Source organism: Schistocerca serialis, chromosome 2 (genome assembly GCF_023864345.2).
Source record: "Schistocerca serialis cubense isolate TAMUIC-IGC-003099 chromosome 2, iqSchSeri2.2, whole genome shotgun sequence".
NCBI lineage: Eukaryota > Metazoa > Arthropoda > Insecta > Orthoptera > Acrididae > Schistocerca > Schistocerca serialis.
Window position 1 is genome coordinate 1,071,143,430 of NC_064639.1, and position 15,804 is coordinate 1,071,159,233.

Below are 15,804 nucleotides of genomic sequence, written 5' to 3' on the forward strand. Positions count from 1 at the left end.
ATGGTTTGAAAACTAAAAAATGATCCTGTTCTTAGCTAAATCTAAAAACATTTTTCATTGGGTGTTCTTTGATTTTGTCAAACAAATCAATACTGCTTCGTATGTCAGCTATTAATATTCAGTCACACTGCATAATTAACAACCTTCTTTGATACCACAGTGTAAAGCCAGGTCTAATTTCAGTCTCTTATATTATGGAAAGCTAAGTTTCTACGAGAGCATCTTCAAACTGTTTGTCTCAGGTGAGACTCACTTTCAAACTAACGCAATTTTCAGCACAATATTGGCAAAAGGAAGCTGAGAACCTGCGCACCCACGCACCCATCTCAGGCTCTTGTCGGCGTAAGCTGCTAATGGTGGTGACGAGCGCTGCGTGCTTGATCCCCCTACCCTCTCCCCCCCACCCTAACCCCCCCCCCACCCCATCTTACTCTGCTCTAGTTGAATAGGGGATCTCCATGCTATCGCGGCGCTTAAGTTTTAACGAGCCCCATGCGCGAATGCGACCTTCATTTTCGAGCGCTTAACTCTGACGAAGTTCTGCAGCACCATCGGAGGATTAATATGCAACTCTCTAAGGTGTTGGCCTCGCTCCCTTTGTGCCTACCGCGGTGCCAGCTAGGCCCGATACGCGCCTGCAGCCATTACTGGGAGTTACCTGCAAGTGTTTTTGATATCCTAGCGATCTAAAACCCTGTCGTTACGATGACTTGGTGTCGTAATAAATTAAGGAATGCACGCTTTCGTCCACCAGGTAAAAAGTTAATTTTAAAAATGTCGTTTGACATAAAATTATCAAAATATTTATCAACATAAATCGTTTTCTCTTGGCAAGAATATTTACCGTGTTTTGCTTATTGGCATTCACATTATAGCAACCCTTTCGCGCTATATTGATTTCGTTTATAAGAGAAGGACCTTGTGTATGCTGAGTGGAAGAACTACGCAGTGCAATTTTAAACACCTTTACTGAGTCTAGTTGTGACTACGTGATATTCATAGACCACTGTAAGCAGTCGGTAAATATGAAGTGAGTTTCTCTGGTTTTGATGATTATGTTGAGGATTTTTTTTTTCATTTTCCAAATTTATACAAACTTTTCCTGTATCCAATGTCTCTAAGTCTAAATGTCTATGCAGTGCGTACTGAATCAAACTACTATATATTTTTTAAGCTTCTTAACAAAATGAAATTGGTGATATGGAGAGACGTCATATTCCTTACGTTAATTGTTATTATTCCGTTCTGAAAAGAGAGAAATATGCGTATTCCTTACTAGGTAGGCACTGATACGAAGTTTATGAAATTATTTATCTAAAGTACACAACTACAAATATGAACATGAAATACATTCAACACGTAAGAACACGAATTTATACAAAGTTAAGTTTCTACAAACATATACATTACGAAGTATCTAAATCCTTTAGAGGTGAAAAACAAAAAAAAAAAAACAAAAAAGTAACAAAAAATACAAATAGCAAATATTTGTTTTGCCGAAGTTTTATGTTTGTGTCATTTATGGTTAAAAAACATACTACCGTGTAGAAATACCTGAAGATACAATGGCGATTCTGATGTTCAACACGAAGCCAGTCGCTGTTTTGAATTTGAGTACGATTTATTGCGCCACTAATAGTTTTCAAGACTGTGTAGGCCCATAATCAGCTGTAACAAGCAATTGCACTGCCTCCCCCGACCCCCCCCCCCCCCCAAAAAAAAATTATTGTGATAGTTTTATGTTCATCGGCACCTGATGCGGTATGATGAGCCAGCCGTTCTCAATTGATTAGCCAACCCACCATTGGTATACCTATGAGAAACGTTTGGCTGAAATTACGGCTACCTGCTCCAACCGACTATCCCTGAGACAACCAGCTACCAGTGAGGGAACCAACTACCCCTATGTAAACAACAGTCGTGTTTGAGAAAAATGTATGTATAATTATTAATGTTGCCAATATTGATGAAAGAACGTACCAAAATCGATTTATTGAAATCACTTTTCTCTCCACTCAAATCTCTCCACTCCAAACTATCTAAGTAACTCATACAAAAATCTGCCGAGATTCACATTAAATTATCAAAAGCTATGTAGAAAGACCTGTGTTCTTCATTTAATGGAAAAGTAAATAATGCAAAATAAAAATCTTACTGTTGCAAACAACTCTAAAGAAATGTAGTGCAACCTCGCACAAAAATACCCGAGAGCCAGGAAATTGAAAATTTTTTATGTAAAAGGAAGTGTTGTTGAATCACATGACTCACGACGGTGAAAGCTTTTTTAGTGGTTTTCGGTGGGTTTCCCATCAAACCGCGCCCAAATTGGGAGATTAATGCAACTATATGAGACGATAAAAGAGACCGCACGGTCCAGATCCGGTACTCCAAACAGGTAAAATTCTGCGAGCATTGAGGCAATCCTCCCACGGACGCACAAGATTGACGAAATCTGTTTGGCAAAACACCGTGTCCTGCAGCGTGAAGAAATCCGTAAAAGCCTGTTCCATATCCTCGTCCGACAGGAATTGTCCACCCACCAAGGGACTATAGTCCGGATACTCGAGACTTCTGTGTTAGGACGTTTCCATTATGGCTAAGTGAGGTTTCATGAAGCAGTAACGCCCCTTGTCGTACCGTTAAACAACGGTATTTTTCGCCAAGTATCCTACACCTTAAACGTTCTTCATTCTACGATGAAAGTCTACCGGTGTTTGGAAGATATAACAGCGTGACGGTCGTATTTGGACGCGTATGATAATAAGGATTAATAATGTCGCCGTAGTTAACGTTTCCACACTTACCGCACGCACGTCGGAAGGATGTGAATGCCAAATGGCTCTGAGCACTATGCGACTTAACTTCTGAGGTCATCAGCCGCCTAGAACTTAGAACTAATTAAACCTAACTAACCTAAGGACACCACACACATCCATGCCCGAGGCAGGATTCGAACCTGCGACAGTAGCGGTCGCTCAGCTCCAGACTGTAGTGCCTAGAACCGCACGGCCACTCCGTCTGGCTGTGAATGCCACACGGATCCCTTGGCTACATCTCGGCGCTTGTACTTACCCTCATCGTGGTCGTGATACGTTGGGTATGCGCTGTAGCAACGCCCTCAGCCGGAAATATTTTGGTCGCCCATTATAATATAAGCCCTGCAGAAAACAGCAGCCAACCACATGAGCAGCAAATATGTATGAAAGCAATGAATCAAGTTTTGTGAAACTGAATAATGGTGTGATCGAAAACAAGACATAAATCTTGTAATAAGAAAAAAAAATACAAATTCTGTAATAAGAAAAAAAGCAAATTCAAGCAAAAATGATGGTCAAAACTTTAGGCACCAAACTCCTTTAATGTAAAAAAAATGTGTAAACCAAGAGAATTAAGTCATGTAAGTTCCAGTGGATTTGAATGGCTCCACTCTTGTTATTTAAATAACTAATGTATGACGTCATTGAGGGCGAATGTAATGTCTCGATGACGATCGCACACTTCCCACCAGAGATGAATGTTTGCTCGGAGTAGGCGATCTCGATACTATTTGATGCATATCTCCGATCTCAGAGCATGAAACTTTGATGTGCCTGACCGGCCGCGGTGGTCTAGCGGTTCTGGCGCTGCAGTCCGGAACCGCGGGACTGCTACGGTCGCAGGTTCGAATCCTGTCTCGGGCATGGGTGTGTGTGAAGTCCTTAGGTTAGTTAAGTTTAAGTAGTTCTAAGTTCTAGGGGACTTATGGCCTAAGATGTTGAGTCCCATAGTGCTCAGAGCCATTTGAACCATTTGATGTGCCTGAACACTCTTATTAATGTAATACGATACTGATTGTAATTTATGTCTCATGATAATTGGCAAAATATTAACATCTGCAAATTTTCGATGTCATGAATGTCTTAAAAATAAAAATTTGTCCTGAGATTGTCTTTGTTGTGGAAAATGGTTGAAAATAAAGTATTTTCTGAGTGGCTTCAGATGTAAACACAGTGTTCAAAATATTAAATCATGTTTTAATCGTACACTAATTTGGCAGATTCTTTAAAATGCAGTTTATAAGTGTTTTATCTTAAGAGAAAAGAATGTGTACTTTTAAAAACTACACATCTCTTGTAAGGTTTTAAGTTCTCATTTAATGCTGCAAAACAAATATTTTCTAAACTTGGTTAAACTAAGTGAATACCAATAGGTGAAATTGGAAGCAAGACTGAAGAAAAATAAAGACACGTTCATAGGATCTGCCCCGGAAAAGCGTTTGACAATGTAAAATGGTGCAAAATGTTCGAAATTCTGAGAATTATAACTGTATACTATAGGAAAAGGCGGATGTTATCCATTATGTGCATAAACCGAAAGAGAATAATAATACTGGAAGACAAGGAACTAAATGTTAGGATTAAAACCGTTTAATACAGATATGTAGTCTTTCAGCCCTACTCTTCAGTCTACAGATCGAAGAAGCAATGACGGAAATAAAAGAAAGGTTCAAGAGTAGGATTCAAATTCAACGATAAGATTCGCTGATGACAATGCTAACTTCAGTGGAAGGGAAGAAAAATTGCATGATCTCTTGAATGGAATGGACAATCTAAGGATTGTAGAACATGGACTGGTAGTAAAGCATAGAAAAATGAAATTAATGAGAAGTGACAGAAATAAGAAAAACAAGAAACTGAAAACCAAAATCAGGGATAACGAAATAGACGACGTTAAGGAATTCTGCTACTGAGACAACAAAGTAACTCATAACATATGGAGCAACGAGGATATAAAAACCAGTCTAACACCAACTAAAAGGGTGTTAGTGGCTAAGAGGATTCTACTACTATCAAATACAGTTCTTAATATCAGGAAGAAATTACTGAGAATGTACGTTTGGAGCACAGCTTTGTATGGTACTGAAACATGGACTGTGGGAAAACCGCAACAGAACAGAATCGAAGCCTTTGATCTGTGATGCTACGGAAGGGTGTAGAAAATTATGTGTACTGATAAAGCTACGGATATGCTCTTAATGAATTTAATTAACTCTTTCAGATACTGGTCAAATACGTTGAATTCCATGAGTCCCCTTCTTGTTTGTTTTCTTTGCAATCACGAGTCACTATAAACTTCTTCGCATTGAGGAAGTTTCTTTTACATCAAATAGACGCATACAGATGTATATTGTATACACTTCGTCACAATTAATGTATAGACAAGGTGATTTCGTTTAGTAGCAAGAATTCGTAGGAAACGGTCACTGAGAGGATACGAAACATAATGGGTCATATGGATGCGTGCCTAGAAATATGCTGCAAAGGAGACATGCTCCCTTGAAAGTGGAGATTAGATTTTGTTGACAGCGTAGGTTTCAGTAACTGAAAACACATTTGAGAACACAGGAGACAAGTGGGAGTCTTTGTACTTTCGTACTTGACACAAATATAGGCAGATGGAGCTCATCTTACCATCTTACAGTAGCGCCAAGCAGTTAAAATTTCAAATATTATTAAAAATGTATAGGCTGTAGTAATTTGTAAACGAAAATTATCGTCAGTGTTATAAGAAATTTTCAAGAAAGGGGGTCTATTTACATGAACTACGGAAACAGCCAGAAACACTAACATAATTGAACTGGAAAAACCTATGAACATTCTCATAGCTTATGAATGTATGGGATACATATTTCATCGTGAGAACTTGAGCGTATACTGGCATGGAAAACGAAATACCTTAAGAGGTGTGAAATTGTTTCACCTGTGCAACGGAGACAGTCTTCGCTGATGAATGTTCGTTCTGCTGGACCTCACAGAAATTTTCAGTGAACAAGTTGTTAAGAAAATTAAGAAATTAGATTTAGTAAAACCTGAGATATAGTTACTGTACCATTACTTGTGAGGCATTCGGTACGCGCTAGTGTACAGTGACCAGCGTGCGTGCCCCCCCTCCCCCGCGCCACAGTATACTTATTACGACGGCTTTCCTTAATACTACCGAGAATAATCCCTACTGCCCTAAGAATATATTTTCAGCTGTTACTGACACTTACACCCATCACCCAAAACACAGATATTCGCTACACAGAAGTGCCTGTACATTTATTTCGGCAACCATTTATGCTGTAATAGAGCCAAATATATTTCTTCACATGGTTTCGTGAAAACCATGTTTTGTCCAGATAAATCACAGGCCCTCTGTCATCTACATGCAATAAATGCATAGTCCTAAAAAATGTGCCTCTCCATATGGCAATATCCCTTCGTTTCATAATAAATTTTACGTGCATTATCCATTTTCTGCTCTTTTAACCGACACCATTTGTAAGGTGAAGAATGTACGTTTATGAGCCCTCACATACTGTTTGGTATTGCAGTTAGGTAGTGTCGCCCACAACAATATGTAAATGAGAACCAGTTCACGGGACAAAGTGTAACCAAACAGCTAATCGTGACAACGGACCAGCTGGTACCTGACATGACACTACAGAGCTAGGGGCAGTACGGGGAGAACGATAAGTGGCAGCCGTGAAGTCTCTACGTTCGTGGCGGTGACTACAGAGTTGTATGTCCGCACTCAAGAAGTCAGTAATGATATGCTTGCCAACATAACGCTCACTGCGGGGTATCTTCTTCAACTACTCTTGCACACTTACTTTGGTGAGGATATGTTCATTTACTGCAGATCTGAGAGTGTGGTACCACAGTCCAATACCACCCCACGTCGTCGCTGAGAGCGGTCACATGGGATCTGGAGACACAATGGTACCCATCTGATGAGCGACAACTGATCTCTGCACTAAGAGCACCCGCTGCAGCTGCGGTATTGGAGTGCCTTGCCTATTCTCTTTATGTTGTAAGTTTCTCAGTTGCACCGCTTCTTGTTTCTGTGCTAATCGTGCTTTTTGCTGTTTGTATTTGTGCTTTACTTACTATAATATGGCCACTCAGATGCAGTCATCTGCTGCGCCAACTACAGTTGATCTAACTCAGGTTAATCAGTTTCAGAACTGCTTGAGGTGATGAATGCTTCATGACGGCGCATATGACTTCACACAAGACGCTGGAAGTAAGGACAGTGTCACCACCTGTACCGCCTGCACCGTCTGCGTTTTGGCCGCCATTTACTGAGTGTGACAAGGCTGAGGAAGACCGGGCAGAGTATCTCGCACAGTTCAATGCACACATCGCGACGCATCACTTACACGGTATTGACAAACGTTCTTACTGCTTGCACAAGGCGGGAGAGACTGTATATGGCTATATGGCTTGTGTGTCAAGTTATTTCCCACGTCCTTTCCTGAACTAGCAGACTATGAGGACCTTGTAAGCAGGCTGTTTATGTGTTTGTATGTTGGTAGTGGTATGTAGCGCTGTGTATTAAATCTCTCACAGCGCTGTGCGCACTCTTTAAGTGACTCTCTGTATCTGGTCGGACTTGCAGTTGAAGGTGGATCGCCTGCAGTGATGGAAGTTGGATGTGAACAGCCAGCAGTGATGGAGGATGGAGGTGAGTAGTTACCATTCACGGACGTTAGAGGTCTAAAGCGTTAGTGCCAACAGACGATCTGGATAATGTGTCCGACATGGAAATGTAACTTATGTTTCTTCATGTAATTTTTGGAACTGGATGTCATGGACGATTATATAATTTTTGAACTCGTTGTCACATTCTTAAGGTAAATACATTGATTGCTATGCAACAAAATCTTTCCTTTGCTAACTACATGTGTAATAGTAGGTAGAGCCTTCAGTAGTTAAAATCTTTTATTTAGCTGGCTGTATTGACGCTTGCTGTATTGCAGTAGTTCGTGTAACGAACATTTTTGTGAGGTAAGTGACTTATGTAATCAACAGGTTATTGTTAGTATTTCATCTAATTCAGGACCATTCTTTTGTATTAATTATTGGAAGTCAGATTACGTTGCGCTAAAATATTGTGGGCCAGTGTTGAAATGATAAAATAGCAAAAAGAGACAGTACGTCAATTTCACTCAGCAGCTTAAGTAAAATTTAAATTAAGAAGTTTTAACCTGTTGCAGGCGATTATAGAATATTATGAGGACAGGGTTCAAGTGACGGCTCACCGTTATATATTATTTACGTTGCGTAAGTACTAGTGGCTTAGGGCTAGTGGCTTTGATTTCTAATCGAAACGTCCTCGATCCCCGTTTCAAATCCCTCCCCTCCCTCCTCCACCGCCAACGTCTAAATTGTGAGTGAAAATGATCAGCATTAGCGGCCTCTGGCCTCTGGCATAAGAAGTCACCCTCATTCTACCAACGGCACTGTCAGGTGGAGGAGCGGACAGAAGTTCAGGGAACTCTTGCCCTTGGGAGCAAAACTGCGCCTAAAAGCGAAAAAAACAGCAATGATTAACGACGTGAGATTGCAGAAAGCAATGAAAACAACCACGTGGCTGTACGTAACGTGTTGTCCCTTGCAGCACCGGGTAGAACTGATTGATAAACTGGGTGCCAGTTGTTACCTTTCCACGATTTATTTGCGCGATGCCTACTTGCAGATACCTCTGGATATCCAGTATTAACAAGTCTTTGTCATTAATACTCATTATGTCTCTTCAAAGTTTGAGACTTGCCGTTTGGCAGTGTTTTCCGCACCCGACATACACTGCTGGCCACCGTAAATGCAACACTCTGAAGGAAGCATCCGAATCAAGTGAAATTTACACCATGGGTTTGCAGTGATGAGATATGCAACTGATTAGAATTTCAGCGCAGACGCACATCACGCGCGCCTGTGGCGCCACCTCATAGCGCCATTTAAGGCTTGGCGATTTCGACGAGTGTACGTTCGGCACGTGTGTTTACCTTGTGGTTGTTTCACAAGACGATCAGTTATGCCTCGTAGACATCAGCGAACATCTTTTGATCAAGTATCCGAGTTCGACAGAGGAAGGATAGTGGCTTACCGAGATTGTGGATTATCATACAGAGAAATCGCTAGTCTTGTTGGACGAAACCAAACAACTGTAATGCGGATATGTGACCGTTGGATGCAGGAGGGTACGACGGACCGACGTGGTCAATCGCATTCACCTCGGTGCACCACTGCACGTGCTGATAGGCAAATTGTGCGCATGGCAGTGACGGATCGCTCAGTGACATCCCGAACCATAGCACAGCACATTGCGTCTGTAACGCATCATCCAGTGTCTGCGCGTACCATTCGACGCCGTTAACAGCAGAGTGGTCTGTCCGCAAGACGTCCATTGCTTCGTCTACCATTGACGCAGAACCACAGACGTCTCCGTCGCCAATGGTGTGATGACAGACGGATGTGGACGGCAGAATGGAATAACGTTGTCTTTACTGATGAGGCACGCTTCTGTCTGCAGCACCACTATGGTCGGATTCGAGTGTGGAGACGCCGTGGAGAGAGGATGCTGGACAGCTGCAATATGCACCGCCACACTGGTCTTGCACCGGGTATTATGGTATGGGGCGGTATTGGATATTGCTCTCGCACGCCTCTAGTACGCATTGCCGGTACTTTAAATAGCCGGCGCTACATATCCGAGGTGCTGGAGCCAGTTGTCCTTCCTTACCTTCAGGGCTCGGCCACAGCCATATTTCAACAGGATAATGCGCGACCACACGTGGCACGCATTGTCCAAAGGTTCTTCGTCAATAACCAGACTGAAGTGCTTCCCTGGCCGGCTCGCTCTCCGGATCTTTCGCCGATAGAAAACATGTGGTCCATGGTTGCTCAACGAGTGACCCAGATTACATCCCCAGTTGCCACACCAGATGATCTTTGGCAACGTGTGGAAGGAGCTTGGGCTGCTGTACCACAGGAACACATCCAACGTGTCTTTGACTCAATGCCGAGACGTGTGGCAGCGGTGATCTCCAACAATGGCGGCTACTCTGGCTACTGATTCTGGCAGGAACCACATGTCACAGACGGCTGTAAACGTAATCATTTGATGCTTGGTCAACAATTTATCTACAAAATAAATTTTGTAGTGCTACCTCTTGTCTTTCTTGGTTTTGCATTTACGGTGGCCAGCAGTGTACTTATAGAGTAGCTGAATGCACTCATGTTCAGGAAAGACAGTACACCTTGAACGTCTAGAGCTAGAATGTTCATACTCACAGAACACGTACATAGGCACATTTTTTGTATGTTCAGCAGAAATGATTTGCGTTTGAATCTTGTAGGTCCGCGAGCCAGTTCAAGGTCAACATTGAAATCGCGGGGCAACACCACCAACCGGTATATTGTGCCTGCATCTCTCGTTATCGCTTTAAACCGAAGGTCATGGATCAGAGTGACTTGAAGAGGCGTGCAGGATGCCTCGCAGACGTATGCACGAACCAAGCAGTAACATCAGTGAGTTTGAAAGAGGGTGGGTTATTGACAAGAGAGAAAGTGATCCATCCGTCTGGGAAATTGCTGCTGGAGTGGGGCGAAGTGTTTCAGCAGTGCAACGGGTGTGTACAGAATGGTTCACGGAAGGCCGTAGAACAAGTCGAGATGGGGCCCCTCCTCCCCTCCCCCCCCCCCCCCCTCCACCGCGAGAAGGAGAAGATCGACAGCTCTTCCGAATGGCATTGCTGGACAGATCTCCGTCCGTCCTCCTCGCCTCTGTCGCAACAGTGTAACACTTCAAACACTATCGAGGCTCGCAGTCTGTCGCATTTTACTACGGCATAGATACGTGTGCGTTGTCCCCTTCGCCGCCTACCATTTACGAATGTGCGGGAAGATGCTAGACGGCAATAGCGTATGAGACGACGTCACTGTGGACAGGAAAGGCATCAGATAGAGTTTTCGAACGAGTCAAGTTTCTGATTGTTTGAAAATTATGGCCGAATTTTGGTTCGCCCTAGACAAGGCGAGCGGCATCACAGTGACTGCATTCGCAAAAGACATACAGCGCCAAGCTCAAGGCCTAATGGTGGGTGTCCAGGGCACTGTGATCAATGTGACCTAGGTGAGTGAATGCTGCGACCCGAAGCCATACCCTTTCTGTTCAACACCCCAGACATCAGACGCTCCTTCTTGGTGTCACACGACGTCTGGCCAGCCAGATCTGCACACTTTTCGCCAACGGAAAATGTGTGAGATGTGGCGAAACGACGGGTGCAGCGCCGTACTACGCCATTCGCGCCTTACACGCGTCGATGCCATCACGCTTAGAGCTAGTTATCAGGGCCCGTGGTGGATCCTGTGCCTGCTAATCAACAGGACACATGCTGAATCGCGGTGACTGAAATGCTAATCTTTTCTGAAGAACGTATTAATCTACTTGTGCTGGATAGGAACGTTCTACCGCTAGTTATTCAAGGTGTTCTGTTTCTTCTCAACATGAGTGTCTTTACGCGAGGAACCTTTGCACTCTGTTTCTTGTGTTGTCTGGAGCTGGTCCCAAATATCACAGAGACAAATGTGTCCTTTTGTGACCGAGATTGAGTAATTAGGACATGTCATTAATAGCTAGGGTGTTCTCCCATTGGAGCCACATTTATTGGCTATCCGTGACTTCCCACCCCCACGGAAAGTGCAGGAATTGCAGTCAATGCTAGGGGAACTCACATTTTAAATCCGGTTTGTTCCTAACGCCGCTCAAATCGCGGCTTTCTTACATCGACTGCGTGGGAAGAATGTTCATTCCGTTTCAAAAGTGTCAGTCTGCGTCCCAGAAGTTCAAGGATGCTATACTTCTCTATCGATGCGTTGTTCATTTAGATCCAGTCGAACCTGGTGTTAGCTGTGGATGCTGCCTCCAGTTTTGTCACATAAATTTGATGTTGTTGACTGGCCGACTGCCTTTGCTGCTAAATTGTTAAACAAGGTTCAATATAATTATTTTCTAACTGAAACGGAGGCTCACACCATTGCTTATGGTGTCACTAAGTTCCACCAGTACTTTTCTAGGCAAAACACTTTACTTGGTGACTGACCACGAAACTGTACCATCTTTATTTAGCACTTTTAAGTCAGTCACAACTCGTACAGCGTAAAAGCTGCAGCGGTGGGCTCTTCTTTTGTCAAATTCCCGCAATAAAATTGTGTATCGGTCCACTTTGAAGCATGCCAGTGGAGATGGTGCTTCTAGCCTCCCTGTTGCTCCAGTTTCCTCATGCGATGAGGCCTCTGCTTCTTGTTGCTACACTGATGCACAAGTCACACTTAATCATCGGAAAATGGTCCAGGCCACACCGACAGAACCTAATCTGCAGATTCTGTTGTAGGACATCTTCCTTAGTTGGCTGGGTTCAGCCAAACAGATTTTTAGCTCTGTGGTTCGCCAATGATTTGCCCGTTGGCACACCTTTGCAGTTTGGATATGTGTCGAAGTGCTTGGCGCCAATAACGACAAGCCCCATGTTGTGGCACACCAGGGTCTCTTGCTACAAGAAGGTCACTGGCGCGTCGTTTGCACTTGGGTGCGACGTGATTGCACTTGGCACGGTCTGGGTGCGTAAACTGGGAACCTGATTCTTCTTTGCCAAAACTGTGGTAAACATCAGGGAGCCCTGCCTCAGCAGTTCTGTAATGGCCCAAACCTCAAGCAACTTGGAAACGTTACCACTTGGATTTCACTGGTACTTACTGTCATACACCTTGGGTCGCCAACATTGACGCAAATATCTCTTCGTGGTTAGTATGCATTCTACAATGACTCGTTCCGTAGTCCATTCCTTCTCGTCTATTTTTGCCTCGGGGGATTGTCTAAATTGATTGTGGTGGACAGTGGACCACAGCTAGTTTCCGCTGAATTTAAACACCTTTACACTGCCCCTGGCTCACCCACATCACAAGTGCAACTTTCCACCCTCAGTCCAATATAGGAATTGATAGTAATGCACGAACGTTCAAGCAAAGAGTAGCATGGCCGGACCGTACGAATTACGGGATCCACGGCTACAGAGCCAAGAGTGCCCCCTAGGTTTGATAGAAACTGGTACGCTCAGGGGCGTAGCCCATAGGAAGACAATTGATGGGTAAGACAGAACCATAATAATAACAACAGTGACAGAATCGAAATTAGGGATCCGAACCCATTCAGTGGAATACAACTGTGAAGAGACCGTCACAGCTGACACCAGAAACGTGCACAGGTGGTTCAGAGCAACTCTGCATCCAGCTTCAGTCAGAACCACGGAAATGTAATCGATTATGAGGGACCTACGCGAAGTGCTTGCGGAAGAAAAGATAGTTAGCAGAGCGGACTTGCACACAGTAATTATTGTTACAATAGGGAATGATGAGCTGCGCAGGATTGCTGACAGCGAGAGGAATATTACAGCCATCTTAGAACAGGCTTTCCGTCGATGTGCTGCAGAAAGAAATTGTCCCACTTTCGCTATGAAAACACCTAAAATTAAATAAGCACTGGAAAGGAGAGGACGTGAACCTGTAACGAGACTCGACTTTGTCAATGGCGCAGTCTGGAGGCAAATATTTCAGTGGTTACCAGCCTCTAGAAGGATGTCACAATGGAGATGAATTTTTTTAGGGTGTACCAAGCAATTCTTGACCTGGGGAAGAAGTTGGCTACCCTTAAGAAGGAAACCGGGATGACTTTAAAATTAATCGAATAAACTATTCGAGCTCAGTTACTCGCTGATAGTCTCAAACTATGCGAGACGCAAGTGGACAGCAATATATTTGATAGAGCTGAAATACAACCTGAATAAGTTCATGAGGAAGAAAAGGTCCGCATAGAACGACAAACTGAAGAGATCATCCAGGAGGAAGTGGTATCGTTCCACAACATAGGGCTTCCGGAATGAAAGGAAACTTTTAGACGCCAGACAAATTAACGCGGTAACCGATATAGAGACCGATAGACCAGAGGGGCTGGAAGAACTACTCCAGCACTTCCACGTAGTGTCAGTCTTCTAGTCGATCGATCTGCGCAGTATATTTTGGTTAATAGAAGTTCACCCAGAATGTAGGCGGTACACAGCCTTCCTTGCATTCAGAAAGTTTTATCGGTTCAGGAGGTTGCTGTTCGGTCTGAGTATCTCGTCTGCTGCCTTTATCAGAGGACTACATCGCATGATCAGTGATTTTCTCAGGGAGATATTCACCACATATCTTGATCACCTGATAATAGCAGAGAAAATCACGTCACCAAGACATTGTGGTCCTTCGAGAATTCTTGAACACCTTCAGGGAACACGTTGTTAGAGTCAACACGGAAAAGTTATATTTCGGATCAACAAACGTTCACTTCTTAGGGCATGTGACTGCGGGAGAGGAGAATGTCACCGAATCCAGAAAAACAGGGGCCATAGCGACGATTGCGCACATTCTCTGGCGTCATCAATTTCTACCAGCGATTCATACAAACCGACAATGAATTGTTAACGCCTTACTGTACTGACGGGAAGTAATACGCCCTCGGGATGGTGTAACACTGCCGGCCGATAATGTTAACCCTGAATGAGATTTTCACTCTGCAGCGGAGTGTACGCTGATATGAAACTTCCTGGCAGATTAACCCTCTGTGAAGGGTTTTAGCCTGACCGAAACTGCACCAAATAACAAGAAGTCGGACTATAATTTCGTAATCACGAATTAATGAAACAGTAAAAACAACAAAAGAAACAGTTTTCCAAATTATTTGCCCCTAATACCAAAATAAGCTGTAATTACATATACATGCGGTCGCCAGCCTAATTAGGCATTGCGGTATCAAGTTTTATGACAAAGCGGAAATAAACTTCACGTAAGAAAACTAACCTCGCTTTATACCCTAACTAATATCTTCTAACACAATTACTCTCAGCATTGTACAGGTAAATTGTCCTAGCAAAAAATACGACAGCTGACTCTTAGGCAGAACATAAATGACCAATAAATGCAGCAGTACGCACTATATAACAACAACACTTACTATTGGCAAGAACTACTACGCATTATGATGAATGTGATCCCACTAACAAAGTCTGACTGGCAACAGGATGAACTGCTATTATTTTAATTAACCATCACAAAAAGGACGATGATTTGAAACAGTAGTGATTACTATGAGCTTGAGAAACCTGCACATGAATTTACTCTGTACAAATGGGTAGTGCAATTATTATTTACACGAAAAATTATGGCGCAAAATAAATAATTGTACTGGTTGCTGCGGATGCCCATAAAGAGCCTTCTCTTTCAATCACACGTACGTTAAGTAGCTTATGGGTTCCTTAAACTGTTATGGTTTGAAGAAACATCACCAACTCTAAATGGTAACGCCCAGAACTAAGAAAATAGAAAATACCTATAGTAACAATTTTAAGTATTGTGAATAATGCAAAATTAGTTCAACAGTCAATAAGGGGACCTAGCAACTAGTCTCTCATTGGACTCCGAGTCAAACTGGTTTTGCATATGACCGCCCAACTTGAAAATCTACTTTAAAACTACGTACACAAAGAAACAAACAATTACAAGTTTACAAACCTGTCTATAGTGGAAGAATACTATTGTCTTTTAATAACTTTTACTTGCTAACATCTATAAGCATTTTGTATTTTTGTCACAGATTTTTTTAATGGCAGATTCTTGTTTAATGAAAAGCTTTTTTTATGAACACACTTTAGGAAACTGTAAGATACAAAATTGTGTGGAGTAAATCGTTTACACTGGATAGAAAATTAACAAACTTCAGCTATTGAAAGTGCAAAATGTTTTATTGCCAAAATTGTCAGTTTAATAAAGAAACAGGGTACTCGGACTTACGTCTCTTGGAAAGGACCCTGTCAAGGAATGTGTCTGAGGCAATCAAGGGCGTTCGCAGGCGAGTTTCAAGTTTACTAAAAGTTATTATTCAATGCATACTACATGGTGTATTAGA